Source organism: Meriones unguiculatus, chromosome 1, assembly GCF_030254825.1.
Source record: "Meriones unguiculatus strain TT.TT164.6M chromosome 1, Bangor_MerUng_6.1, whole genome shotgun sequence".
Classification (NCBI taxonomy): domain Eukaryota; kingdom Metazoa; phylum Chordata; class Mammalia; order Rodentia; family Muridae; genus Meriones; species Meriones unguiculatus.
The window spans coordinates 20,902,821-20,917,261 of NC_083349.1; the positions used below are offsets into that span (position 1 = coordinate 20,902,821).

The 14,441-nt window shown below is 47.7% G+C and overlaps 1 protein-coding gene across 9 annotated transcripts in view; it reads left to right on the plus strand.

The window, feature by feature from the left end:
- The window catches only part of Shank2 (SH3 and multiple ankyrin repeat domains 2), a 435,523-nt gene that overhangs the window by 22,375 nt on the left and 398,707 nt on the right, over positions 1-14,441 (plus strand). For all 9 annotated transcript variants that reach the window (XM_060383254.1, XM_060383259.1, XM_060383260.1 and 6 more), the window contains exon 2: positions 3,656-3,756. The gene's annotated coding sequence lies outside the window, so the exon portion shown is untranslated. The remainder of the gene's footprint in view (positions 1-3,655; positions 3,757-14,441) is intronic.

Here is a 14,441-nt window from a genome sequence, read left to right on the forward strand (position 1 = left end):
AAAGCTGGCCTTGAATTTCTGATCTCCCTGCCTTTGACTCTCCAATGCTGGGATTTTACAAGTGCACCACTATGCTCAGCTAGCCTTTGCTTTCTAATGCTGCCTTCGTAGGGAAGGTGGGCAGGAGCCCTGCCTTGCTTCCTTTAGGCAGTGCTAGCATCAATGGCCTCTACAGATCTCAAACCATCTCTACTGGAAGATATGGGGGTTCTGGCCCTTGGAATGGCTTCTATTGATATTGGTAGAGTGACCTTGTTGTCCGTGAACAGTAGTGGCAGTCCTGCCTCTGCTTATCCTCTTTCTCTTTTTTAAATGATCTGTTTATTTTTATTTTATGAATATTTGTGTTTTGCCTACTCATGCATGCATTTGTGTGTGTGTGTGTGTGTGTGTGTGGTGTATGTGTGTGTGATCTTCTGGAACTGGAATTACAGACGGTGATGAACTGCCATGTGGGTGCTGGGAAATGATGCTGGGTCCTTTGGAAGAGCAGCCAGTGCTTTTATCTGCTGCACCATCTCTCCAGCCCTAACCTCTACTTGTCTTCTAATACTACCCAGAACTCAGGGAAGGGCTGTGCTGTGGCTGCCTGGTGAATGGATGGATGCCCAGACTGCCTGAAATGGCTAACCCAATACTGGAGGGGAGGAGAGGATCCTTAATGCCAGTAGTTACATCTCACTCCCCACCTTCCTGGCTGGCAGGGTAAGGGGCCCTGGCACAGCCATACAGGCTCTCACTTGGCCTTGATGACGAGGCAGGTAGGGATCTAGGATTTTAGTGTCTGGCCAGATATGCTAAAATGTCCTTGACTGAAGAGAGGGGGCATTGGTTGTAGGATGTTTTTTTCCTGTTCCACTATGGATTCTAGCTTGATTGACATGGTTTTGTGAGTCTTTCTGGGACATGAGCACACTGAGAGAGCACTGATGGCCAAAGTACAGACCAAGGAAATCATCCCACCAGAGTGGACCAGTGGACCAGTGAGGTCATGGGGCTTACTAACAGGCATCTGTGTGAGGGGGTGCTCACAGGAAGATGCTTGAGCGTTCCTCACAGGAGCCAGGGGTGAGAGTTGTATGCAGGATGGCTTAAAGGCAGCTGTATCACCAGGAAGCCCACACCCAGCATGTGTGATGACCCCTGAAAGCTGCATTCCAGGATCTCCCTGCACAGCTTGCAGGCAGCTCCATTGAAGAGTCCGTCTCCCCAGCACCTGTCATTGTGCATACAGCCTCAGTCAGGATCTTGTGAATCTTTCAATTTCCTCATCTTCAATTTTCTTAGTCATGTGCACCTTGGGTCCCTTTTCCCGCCCTGAAGAAATAGCTACACAACAAGCATTTGTGTGGGATGATGAGGCAAAAATGTCTAGGACACTCACAGGTGCCCACTGGCCTGCCTGTGGCCTGCCTCCCTATCATTCTGAGTCCAGTGGGGCTTTGGGCTTTGTCAGGTACTCTCCCAGGAAGTGCACACCTTGGAGAAGAAAAGGGTGAAGCTTGGGGTCAAAGGATCTCAGGGCTCTGAAACCAGATGCGTAACTTGGACAAGCTGGCGGCTGCTTTGTGAGCAGCTGGTAACTGAGGCTAGCTCAGAGCTCCAGAACTGAGAGAGACAGAGGTGGAGCCTGGTTTTGTCTGCATGGACAAAATGGCTGCCTCAGCTATTTGTTTCCACAGATGGCCCTAGAAAGATGGTGACAGCTGATTTCATGAAGAAATGATGATGAATGGTGAAAGCTCATGGTGGCCAGCAGCACGTGGCTGACTGGCCAGCAGCCAGACCTGGGGTCGGGGGGTGTTCAGCAATGCTTCTTCATGGAGGAGGGGAACCTGTTTTTCCCCAGAATAAATGATGTGTTTCAGCTGCTGGTGGTGAAATATATCATGCTGGCCCCCTTTTTTTTATTTCTTGTGAATCAGAGACTTATAAACCTTGGACAGTGGGAGGGCTTTTGAGGATGAATGTGCTAGCACAGCCCTATTATAAAAAGGGGAACACTTAATTATCCTATTAAGTGTCAGGGTCAGGGAAGAACTCCAGGTATGGTCAAAGGTTGAAAGCCAAGACATCAAAACATTTCATTAGCATAGGGCGGAGGTTTCTAGGAATCCAAGGGGGTGCTTGCTGAACATGTTTTGTTTTTGTTTTTGTTTGTTTTGTTTTGTTTTATCCAGAGTCTGGCTATTACGAATAAAGCTCCTATGAACACGGCTGAGCAAATGTCCTTGTTGTATACTTGAGCATATTTTGGATATATGCCTACGAGTGGTATAGCTGGATCTTGAGATGGCACTATTCCTAATTGTCTGAGAAAGCGCCAGATTGATTTCCAAAGTGTTTGTACAAGTTTACATTCCCACCAGCAATGGAGGAGAGTTCCCCTTTCTCTACATCCTCTCCAGCATGTGTTGTCACTTGAGTTTTTGATCTTAGCCATTCTGGTGGGTGTAAGGTGAAATTTCAGGGTCGTTTTGATTTGCGTTTCCCTGATGACTAAGGATGTTGCACATTTCTTTAAGTGTTTCTCTGCCATTTGGTGTTCCTGTATTGAGAATTCTCTGTTTAGCTCTGTACCCTATTTTTTAATTAGATTACTTGATTTGTTGCTGTTTAACTTCTTCAGTTCTTTATATATTCTGGATATTAGTCCTCTGTTAGATATAGGGTTGGTGAAGATCCCTTCCTAATCCGTAGGCTGTCGTTTTGTTCTGATGACATTGTCCTTTGCTTTACAGAAGTTTTTCAGTTTCATGAGGTCCCATTTACTGATTGTTGGTCTTAATGCCTGTGCTGTTGTTCTGTTCAGGAAGTTGTCTCCTGTGCCAATGAGCTCAAGGCTCTTCCCCACTTTTTCTTCTAACACATTTAGTGTGTCTGGTTTTATGTTGAGGTCTTTGATCCACTTGGACTTTAGTTTTGTGCAGGGTGATAAGTATGGAACTATTTGCATTTTTCTACATATAGATATTCAGTTAGACCAGCACCATTTGTTGAAGATGCTATCTTTTTTCCATTGTATGTTTTTTTGGCATCTTTGTCAAAAATCAGGTGTCCATAAGTGTGTGAGTTTATTTCTGAGTCTTCTATTGGATTCCATTGATCCACCATGAAGTGGTAGTACCATGAAGTTTTTATTACTGTTGCTCTACAGTACAGCTTGAGATCAGGGATGGAGATACCTCCAGAAGATCTTTTATTATAGAGGATTGTTTCAGCAATTCTGAATTTCTCATTATTCCATATGAGTTTGAGAATTTTTCTTTCAAGGTCTGTTAAGAATTGTGCCAGGAATTTGTTTTTAAGTCAGGAAAGGGTCGGGCTTTGTAATCTCCCTGAGGGCTATGTGATGCTCCTTAGAAGTTCTGGGGTTCCCCAGATCAGGTGGAGAGGGAACTCAGCTGAGAAAGTGAGTCTGTTATCTTATACTGAGCTCAGAGGCTATCCAGAAATGCCAGACTTCGGTCCTTAACAGCAGGATCCAACACCTCCTACTTTCCTGTTTGCTCCATTTGTTTAAACTTACTCGATTTGTCTAAAGAAAAAGTCCAACTGTTAGTTTTTAAGCTCAGAAAACCCAAGATCTTTGGAAAGTTGGACCCTGTGCCCCTTGTATTCCCACCTGACAGTGCCCTGGCTTCTGTCTTCACAGGTCTAGAAGCTTCTCTATTTTCACCATCTTGGCCATCCAGAGCGCAGGCTGTGGCTGCTGTGGTGAGCCTTCCCGTGGGACCTGACGTGCTGATACCTCTGGTGAGTGAGAACCTGGTCCCCTTGTCTTGTCACAGGGACAGTGCTGGTGTTGCCCAAGATAATACCATAAGCCTGACCAAAACATTGTTATATTGTTTCTGTGATGTGTGTGGTGTGTGTGTTTATGTGCGCACATGCATTCGGGCGTGTGTGTGTGTGTGTGTTAGCTCTGTCTACAGTGTGATTTTCTCTCTTTTTAAAAGAATAACTTGTATGCAATGTGTGTGTACAGGTGCACATCGGTACATGCACGCACATGCGGTCAGTGTTGGTCGGTGTTAGGCGCCTTTCCTCTGTTGTTTTCCAGCATACATTTTGAGACAGGCCCTGTCACTCAGCCTGGAGTACAGGCTGTATTTCTCTGCCCTCCATCCCCAGTGTTCTAGATGGGTGCAGCCATGCACAGCTTCACATGGGTTCTAGGTTTGGGTGGCAGACACTCTGTCTTCTGAGCCAGCTCCCCAGCCCCTACTGCATGGCTTTCAAGTGTCTCCTTTGCAGTGGCATTGTGTCACAACGTCAAAAGGTCAGACATGCCTATGAGAGATGATCTCGACTATTTCATTTTCCTGAAGCATTCTGGGTCATCTCAGGTCATGTTGTCTACCTGTGGGTGTCTCAAAACCTGCCAGTGCTTCATCAGGCCGGAGGGTTCCCCCTGCTTGGGATGGGCTCTTTAGGAGGGGGAGAGAGGCCCTAAAGTAGGCATGAAAGGGTGGGGCTGGCAGTGCCTCTGTCTGCCGGAGAGGAGGTAGGGAGCCCAGTGTCTTGTTCTCATTCAGGGGCAGACTGTGTCTCTGCCCCTGCCCACTGCCTTTTTTAGAAAGAAAATTTTAGCCTGTTGATTGTAGTAAAATACACACAGCACAAGCTTCTCGTTGTACCAGTTTTCACTGGTCAGTCTCGTGGGCTTTACTCCGTCACGTGGTCGTCATTAGTGGCTTCCTAGAAGGAATCTCTGCCCCATTGAACACTCACTCCTTCTCACCCCCTGGCTTTCTGTGTATATGGGTTGACTGGGGATTGACACAAGTAGAATCAGATCTGACCAGGGTGAGAGGTCTGCTCCATTTTGGAGTATGTGCCTGAGCTTCACTTCTTCTTATGGAGGCTATATTGCATTTGGGGAGGCATGTTGCATGGTGTGGCCGTGTCATATAGGTGGGTGTTTTCCTTTCTCACAGGCAAATGCCTCACGGTGGGTGCTGTGGGACCCTGTTTGATTTCCAAGAAGCTGTGTGATGATTGCCATCCTAGTGGATATGCAGAGCTGTCCCATCATGGTTTAGAAGGATTTCATCTGACCTTTATCAACAGGCCCATTGTCATGTCTGTGCAGTGGAGGGTCAACCCACCTTTTTTTTTTCTTTCTTCATTTATTTATTTATCTAATCACTTTACAGCCTCCTCTCTTCTCTCCTCCCAATCTCACTCTGCCACCCCTTTTCACCCATTCTCCTATCCCCTTCTACTCAGAGATGGGGAGCCCCCCCCCATGGGTACCAACCCACCCTGGCACTGGCACATTAAGTCACAGCAGGACTAAGTACATCCTCTCCCGCCGAGGCCTGACAAGGCAGCCCAGCTAGAGGAAAGGGATCCATAGGCAGGCAACAATAGTCAGAGACAACCCCTACTCTAATTGTTAGGGGACCCACATAATGACCAAGCTTCACATGTGCTACATATGTGTTGGAGGTCTAGGTTCAACCCATACATGCTCTTTGGTTGGTAGTTCAGTCTCTGTGAGGCCCCATGGACCCAGGTGAATTTACTCTGTAGGTCTTTTTGGTGTTCTTGACCCCTCTAGATCCCTCTATCTTTACTCCTACTCTTCCAAAAGACTCCTCAAGCTTTGCCCATCGTTTGGCTGTGGGTCTCTGCATTTGTTACCATCTGCTGCTAGACAAAGCCTCTCAGAAGACAGTTATGCTAGGCTCCTATCTGCAATCATAGCAGAGTATCATTAATAGTGTCAGGGGTTGGCTATCTCCCACGGGGTGGGTCTCAAGTTGGGCCAGTCGTTGGTTGGCCATTTCTTTAATCTCTGCTCCATCTTTATCCCTACACTTCTTGTAGGTAGGATAAATTTTGGATAGAAGGTTTTATGGGCGGGTCAATGTTCTCCAGCCACTGGAAGTCCCACCTGGCTATCGGAGGTGGCAACTTCAGGCGCCATATCCTCCCACCGCTAGGAGTCTCATTAGGGTCACCCCCATAGACTCTTGGGAGCCTCCCCCTCAGGGATGCCCCCCCACTGATTTCTAGTCACTCTCCCAGTGCCCCCTCCATATCAGATCCCACTGCTGTTGTTTCTCCACCCCCTCCCGCCATCTACTTCAGATGTCTATTTTATGTCCCCTTCTGAGGGGAAGATTCAAGCATCCTTTCTTGGACCTTCTTTGTTTCTTAGCTTCTTTAGGCCTGTGGATTGTAGCATGGTTATCTGGTACATTATGGCTAATATCCATACCGTGCGTGTATTGCTGGGTCTGGGTTACATCACTCAGGATATTTTCTAGTTCCATCATTTCTGCATGTAGAATGCAAATAAATTCATATCTATCTCTCTGCACAAAACTCAAGTCCAAGTAGATCAAAGACCTCAACATAAAATAGATACACTAAATCTAATAGAAGAAAAAGTGAGTAATAGCCTTGAATGTGTTGGTACAAGAGACCACGTCCTGAACAGAACACCAACAGCCCAGGCACTAAGATCAACAATCAATAAATGGGACCTCTTGAAACTGAAAAGCTTCTACAAGGCAAAGGACACTGTCAATAGAACAAAACAACAGCCTACAAAATTGGAAAAGGTCTTCACCAAATCTACATCCAACAGAGAGCTAATATCCAAACTATATAAAGAACTCAAGAAATTTAACAATAACAAACCAAATAACTCAATTTAAAGAATGGGATGCAGAGCTAAACAGAGAATTCTCAATTGAGGAATCTTGAATGGCCGAGAAGCACTTTAAAGAAATGTTCAAGGTTCTTAGTCATCAGGAAAATGCAAACCAAAATGACTCTAAGATTCCATCTTATACCCATCAGAATGGATAAGCTCAAAAATTAAGTGATGGCTCATGCTGGTGAGGATGTGGAGCATTCCTCTATTGCTGGTAGGAGTGCTCACTTGTATAACCACTTTAGAAATTGATATGAAGATTTCTCAGAAAATTGGGAATAATTCCACCTCAAGACGTAGCTATACCACTTCTGGGAACATACCCAAAAGATGCCCCACCATAAAACAAGGACATTTGCTCAACTATGTTCATAGCAACTTTATTCATAGTTAACCAGAAAATGGATATCTCTCAACTAAAGAATGGATAAATGTGGTACATTTGCACAATGGAACATTACTCAGTTATTAAAAACAAAGACATCATGCAATTTGCAGACCCGCCTCTTTGTCCTGAAGAATTTGAGGTCTGGGAGCCCGAGGGTTGGGCAGCCCCTCAGAACCTTACAGTGGTTTCTGCTGAATAAGTTTGTGTGCAGAGGCTGCGTGAGCAGGTGTGGCTGGCATATATGTAGGCAGACAGCAGCTGGATGTCCCCAGTAAAGGGAAATGATGGCTAGATGCCACCATTCTAGTCAGGGCCCTGGATCCTTGGATGTCTTGCTGGAGAGAAAATGAATCACCCCAGGGCTCCCTGGGGCCTAGCCTAGTGCTCAGCACTTCTGTACTTGGGAAAACTGGCCTTTGTTGGCCTGACATGCTGGTCCCTATACCTGTGATCAGATGTGGGGCCTGCTGGGAGATGAAGCCTATAGACCCCAGGATTGGTTGGAGTGGGGACAGGGACCATGGTCCTGTTTTTTCAGGATATTGGCTTTGAGAGTGGATCTGTTTTATCTTCATGATGTCTGTGCAATGTGAGCAAAGTCAGGTCATTCTGTCCTCTTGCTGGGATTGGGTCTGATCCGTCATTGGGTACCATAGGCGCCAATGACCCTCTCTTAGTGAGGGCTGTTTATTGGCTAAACTCAAGGACCTACCAAATTTGAAAAGCCATTTTTGTCCTCTCTGAGATTGCCATGAGATGCATGTAGCATGTTGACAGATGATCCCAAACCCACAGAGTCCCCGTCCCTTGATACTGTGCGTCCCCAAGGGAGTTGCCAATACGACCAAGGTGACTGCTTTGTGTTGGGGAGATGGCCTGGATACTTTTGCTAGTCTTTTGAGCTGAGGGACTTTGGGGCTGAGTGAAGCTTAGTAATGGAAGAGAGGCCTCATGGAGCCAAGGCAAAGCCTGGAAAGATGCAGCCACGAGAGAAGGTGGACAAAGTGCTTGTTGGGCAAGCCTGGTGACCTGAGTTTGATCATCGGAACCCACATGAAAGGTAGGAGGAGAGGATAGACTCCATCAAGCAACTTTCTGACTTCTACATATGTGTCATAGCCCATGTGTCCATACATACATCTTACATGATGATGATGATGATGATGATGATGATGATGATGATGATGATAGATACAGCCAAGATTTAGGGATGCCTGATTTAGGCCATGGGAGCTGAGGGATTCAGGGGGACTCTCTTCTGGAGTTTGAGGGGCTGGGGGGGCACAGTATCGCTCACATGGATCCTCTGGGGGTCATGAGTTGTGTGACACCAGCTTCTAAGAGCAAATCTCTGCTGCTCGAGGCCAGGCTTTGGTACTTTGTGAAGTGGTTGTGGTAGGCTCGCACAGGGCATGGTAGGGAAGCAGGCTACTTTTCAATCCTCTGGCTCTCACTCAGCAAGGAGACAGGTGTGGGCATCCAGTGCTGAGGGCTCAGGTTCCCTTGGCAGCACACTGGTTACTGTGGGAACGCCTGATGGTGGTTTCCTAGGCGGGCAGCAAGGATGGTGAGCAACATTGTCCTGTGATCTTTGGGATACTGAAGCTGTGGGAAGGGGTAGCTCTTGTGAACAGCGTTCATGAGATGGGAAGTGAATTCCCCAGGCTCCCTGTTGGGTGCCCCTGGAGGGACAATGAACACTCCTTGTCCTCTGGAGAGGAGACTAGACACATGGCTCATCTCCAGGTGGAGGCTGCCACCTCATCTCCCACAGGAATGCCTAGGGTGGGGCTTGGAAGATTACTCAGTGGGTAAGAGAGCTTGTTCTGCAGGATGAGGACCCATAAACAAAACCCCACATACCCGATGTGCCTATAACCCCAGCACTGGGAACGGAGACAGGAAGATCCTAGAGATGGCTGCAGTGGTGGCCTTTGAGTCAGGGAGGTAAGACTGGCTTGAGGTAATGTCTGATGTCTTGCTGTGACTCCTGCTGGAGCACACACTGGAGCATTGGACCTGTACACTCAATGCCCAGCATATTTGCTGTGTGTTATGGTCTGAGTCTGTGACATGAGGCATGTCAGACCATCAATATGAGGGACTCCTCAGAGAATGCTGCCAGGGCCAAAGGTGAAGCAGGAAGGAGAACAAAGAGCTACCAGGGCACTACCTACCCCAGGGACTGTGGGCCAGTTTTAGCTGTCACTCTGTGTGTGGCTTTCGGGGAGTCTCTACATCTCTGTGGAGCCCAGCCTTCTGCCCATACAATAGTGGCTTCATTTTGTCACCTCCCAGAGCAAATACAGTTAGAAAACTGTAGCTTTGAGAAAGTGTGTATTGTTAAACCTGAAATGTTGCAGTAGTGATTGTAGCGTGTGTTGTTTTTAATCTATTTTAGTTGGGTTCTTATACCTCTACCTCCCTCCCAACACCCCAACACTAGGTAGGAGAGAAAGAAGGTTAGAAGGGAAAGGGACAGTATATGTTTCTTTGCTACTTCCTGCTGTTTATGGGGAGCAGCAGCCTCCTTTCCTGGAGCCCTCCCCATCTCACTCTCTCCTGGCTCTGGTATTTATACCCTCTCAGAGTCCTCAGAATTAAACTGTCTACACCTGGCAAAGATCACACCCCTGCCAGAGCACAAGACAATCATAGTTAAAAGCTCTGGACAAACTAAAGCAGCCCCACATACCTGGGATTAAAACAAAAAATATGTTTACATAACATGACATAACTGAGTTTTTAAAGAAACCAAAACTTCCACAACAAGCAATCAGGCTCAAATGCACATGAAAGTAGGCAACAGAGATGGAAGGTGGGCAGAGGAAGCTAATGCAGGTGATGTGTTGCTTGCAGTATGGTTGGGATCTCAGCTATGGGAGCCTGTGCAGGCAAAGTGGGGTTCACAGCCACCTCCTCAGGAGCCCTGCCCTACGATAGGTGTATCACAGATGGAGAAGATCCAACAGGAAAGGTGGCCTGGCTTTCAGAGCCTTCACAAACAGTCTATACTGTCCAGCAGCTGTGCCCCCAGGAGAGCTATGAGCAACCACCATACCATTGGACCAGAAGATGATGCTACTGGAGCAGGCTGAGTCACTGTGGAAGGTGAGATGGCCACATGGATGCCACACTTCATCAGGTAGGAGTCTGATCACATGAGCTATACATGATGGCCGGCCACCCTGTCTAGAACAAGGAAAACCATAGCCAAAGCCTCAGGCAGCCACACTGCTGTGAATAGAATCCCTGACGCTGGGAATTCCAGAAGACAACAGAAGGCTAAGCGGATATGCCCTGGTTTGGAAAACAGAACTTCACTTTAGACATGCCCCCATTCCTAATGGGTAGGGGCACAGTTTTATCTTTTAGGGCTATTTTTCTTAGCAGTTTACAAATTGATATAAAATTCACATAAAACTTATATAGTGATGGCTAATCGTGGTTGTCAAGCTGACTGGATCTGGAATCAACGGGAACAACCCCCCTGGGCACTCCCGTGAAGATTTCCTTGACCAGATTGTTCGAAGTGGGAAGACCCACACTCGATGCCATCTTCAGCGGCAGCCCAGATAAAAGGATGGGATGAAGGAAACTTTGTTTGCTTACCATCACTCTCAATGGCAAGTTCACCTGCTGATCGCTGCAGCATTCCTTCACCAATATTAGGCCCAGCAGCCCTCCAGGAATCCTCCAGGCCTTCAGCATCCAGCCGCACTGACTGACTGAGCAGCTGCCAAATTCTCTGTTGCCATAGCTGAACTACCCAAACCATATTGCGTAACCCAACATAACACATCTTCTTTTAAAAATGTGCTCATCCTATTGGTGCTATTCCCCTAGATAATAAATACATTTGATTCTTAGCTACGCTATACAATCATACCACTATCTATTCTAGAACATTCTTATCTCCCTATGAAGAAACTCCCAGTTCAACAGCAGTCACTCCTTAAGCCCCACCACCACCTCTGAGTAACTACCAACCTGCTTCTGGACACTGTGTAGCAGTGGTTAGATAGAATATGGCCTTTTGTGCTGTGTGAGTTTACTTGGCATAGTGTCCTCAAGGCTCATTCACACTGCAGCCTATATCAGTGCCTTGTTCTTTTTCGTGGCTGGATAATAGTTCATTGCCTGAACCTATAGGTTGATTCTACATCATTGCCAGCGATGTGGTAATGAAAGGGAGGGTTGCGGGTGGACAAAGGCTTTTCCTGCTCACAGGTTTGGAGTCTGTCATAGGTGTGGCCCACACAGTATCAAGCCTCCCTTGGCTGGCAGACTGGCAGATATGGGGTGGATAGCTCCTGGAATAGGAGATGGCATCACCTGCTGCCACTGCTGATTCTTCCTGAGCCCTGGTTACCTCCCTGCATTGGGGTTGGGCATGGGGTCTCCTCTGTGTGGGCTGGAGAAGTACCAGTATCCAGCTCAGTTCCAGCCTGGACCCTGGAATGGCCCTGCTGACTGCAGATGTGTGCAGAGTGTGGAAGCCTCCAGTCAGTAACCTTGACTTCATTGATTTGGCATCGCTACAGACCGTGGTGAGTGACTTGGCTCAGGATACAGATGCACAGAGGATGGCTGCATGAGGACACTGGGAGAAAACACCACCTGCAGGGAAAGGACAAAAGCCTTGGGGGAGCCCTGCAGCACATCTGTCTTAGCTCTCCAGCCTTCAGGATGAGGAACAGTGGCTCTAAGTGACCTTACGCTGTAGGCTACAGCTGTGGGTGGACCATCAGGGACTCCCAGCTTGTTCCCCTAAGAGTGGAGATTGTCCCAGGCCATTTTCTCCTAGAGAGATGCTGAAGAGCACTGGCTGCTCTTGCAAAGGACTCAGGTTGCATGACTGTTCATAACTGTCTGTAACTCTAGTTCCAGGAGACTTGACACCCTTTTCCGGCCTCTGCAAACACCGCACACACATGGTATACAAACATGGAAGCGGGCACACACCCATGCACACGAAATAGAAAAAAAATAATGAACTATTTAATGGGTAGTAGCTGAGATATACTGACCCCACTGGCCTGGAGTTCTAGCACTTTCTGAAAGTTTCTGTTCTTGGGCTGAAATTAATTTGATCTACGTTGGCATGTGGGCAAGTGTGGTATGGTTTATTGTGGATTGACAGGTTTTTTCAAAGATGCCATCTGTAGGTGTTTTACAGAAGTTTGTGTCTATTTTAATAAGCAACTGAACTGTTTTGTGTTTTTTTTTTTTGTAAAATTTTATTGTGCGGGTGTGTGTGTGTGTGTGTGTGTGTGTGTGTGTGTGTGTGTGTGTGTGTGAGAGAGAGAGAGACCTGGACTTCAACTGTAGATCTCTTGTCCACAGCATTGTCGGTGCTGGTGTGGGTGAACTCTCTGTTTTTTTGTTTTGTTTTGTTTTGCTGCTTTCCGGGTGTTCCTGCCCTCCTAAGAAGAAAAGCTATTTTAATTGTCCAGAGCACACCACCTCCTCCACAGCTTTCTGTGGGAACCGTGTCCTGCGTTCTCATCATCCCTATCCTGTCCCTATTGGTGCAGAATACCAGCAGGCAGCATCTCTTAAATAAAGAAAGGCACAGGCGGTGTGCCCATGGCTTGTTCTTATAAATACCACGGTGCTGGTGAAGCCGAACAGCACAGTCACCGCATACCTGGAGCAAGAAGAGCCAAAGCCACTGGCCACTGTGTTCTGTGTGCCCAACTAGAGATGGCATCTGTCCTTAGGACAGCCAGTGGTGACTCTGTTATCTCCGAGATGTGGTTAGGCCACAGTGGACTCTGGTGGACTCCCTGTGGCAAACTAGGGTTTGTGTGAACACGAACTGTCATGGAGGTGACCCATCTTTGTGAACGTGGACTGTCAACGCAGGTCATCATGGAGGTGAACCCTCTATGTGAACATGGGCTGTCATCGAGGTAACCCCTCTATGTGAATGTAATGTTTTATTATCAATTAAATTTGTCGTTGATAATTTCATGTATGTGTCTAATGCGTTCTGATTGTTCTCCCCCCAGTCCTCTCATGCCTTACCTTCCTGCTGACCTCTTTCCCCACATTCCTGTATCTGTTTTGGTTCTGTCCCTCTGGGTTTGGCCAGGCCTCCTGTGTGGCCTTGGGACTGGATGTCTCTACTGGAGCTGGTAGACTCAGCAGCTGGTGCTAAAGCCAAGGCAATGGCACCCTCTCCCAGGATCACGGGGGCCTCCCCGTGCTCCCAGCCCACCACCTTCATTTTGTATATGTTTTCCACACAGTGGCCTGGACTGTTTAGGGGGAAAGTTCGAATAATCCAGAACTTACCTTGTTTCCTGCATTTGAAAGTAGGTGCTTTTCAGTCTATTTCAGCTGATTGGTGTTACCAGGTTGGGGGGGGGGCTGAACCCAGTACACTGACTCCATCTGGTGGAAGAGGGGATTCCCCCCACCCCCACAACCCTTTCCTACCCAACCCCCAGGCTTCACTGCCCCAAAACAAAAGAATCCTTTTGCCCCATTTTCAGTGTGAGAAGCACTTGGAGCTCACTGGAGCGCCACAGAGAAGCAGGAGGCCCTAGCCCCGGTCCTCCCTAGCTGACAGTTGTCGCCTGCCTGTGTAGGCTCTCAGTTCATCGTGGGGTTGAAAACTCAAATGCCTGCAATCCCAGCATTCAGGGAGGCAGAGGCAGGCAGATCTCTGTGAGTTTGAGGCCAGCCTGGTCTACAAAGCAAGTCCAAGACAGCCAAGGCTACACAGAGAAAACTTGTCTAAAAAACAAACAAAAAGAAAGAAAGAAAAGGAAATGCACAGGCTCTCTGCTATGCAACTGAGTCCGTGGATCAAAAAGGAGGGAATCATGAGCCCCAGGACTTTTGGTAGATAAGGCTCTGGGTCCTGAAGGAACAGGGTGGGTGTCTGGGGAGGGGGCAACACTGGACATTGGACAGTGGGAATGTCCTGCCTCTCTGAAAAGCTTAGACAGTGAGGGATTCAGGGGGCAGAGCAGTGCAATTAGGAATATAAAAACTATTCAGTGCTCAGAGCGGCGTACCAGTTTCTGCCTTTTCTCTGTGCTCACTGCAAGGCTCACAAATGAACTGCTCCACTTTCACTCTGACTCCTGGGAGCTCTTACTGTAAAGGGAGGCTTATTGTCATTCACAGCACCTCACCTCTGCCCTCTAGGACCTTAAGCCCCACTTCAGTGGCTTTAGGTCTTGCCATTGTATCCTTCCATTTGGCCTCTGTGGCCCAGTGCCACATTCATGTGCCCACCTCTGTTGGTCATTCTCACCCCCCAAAGTCCTCAGAGCTAGACCAGCTGCCCAGGAAGGACCAGCGAGGACCCAGTTCTTGTTCCTGGTCCCAGGAGGTGACGTGGGAAGTTCAGAACACAGGGGCATTCAC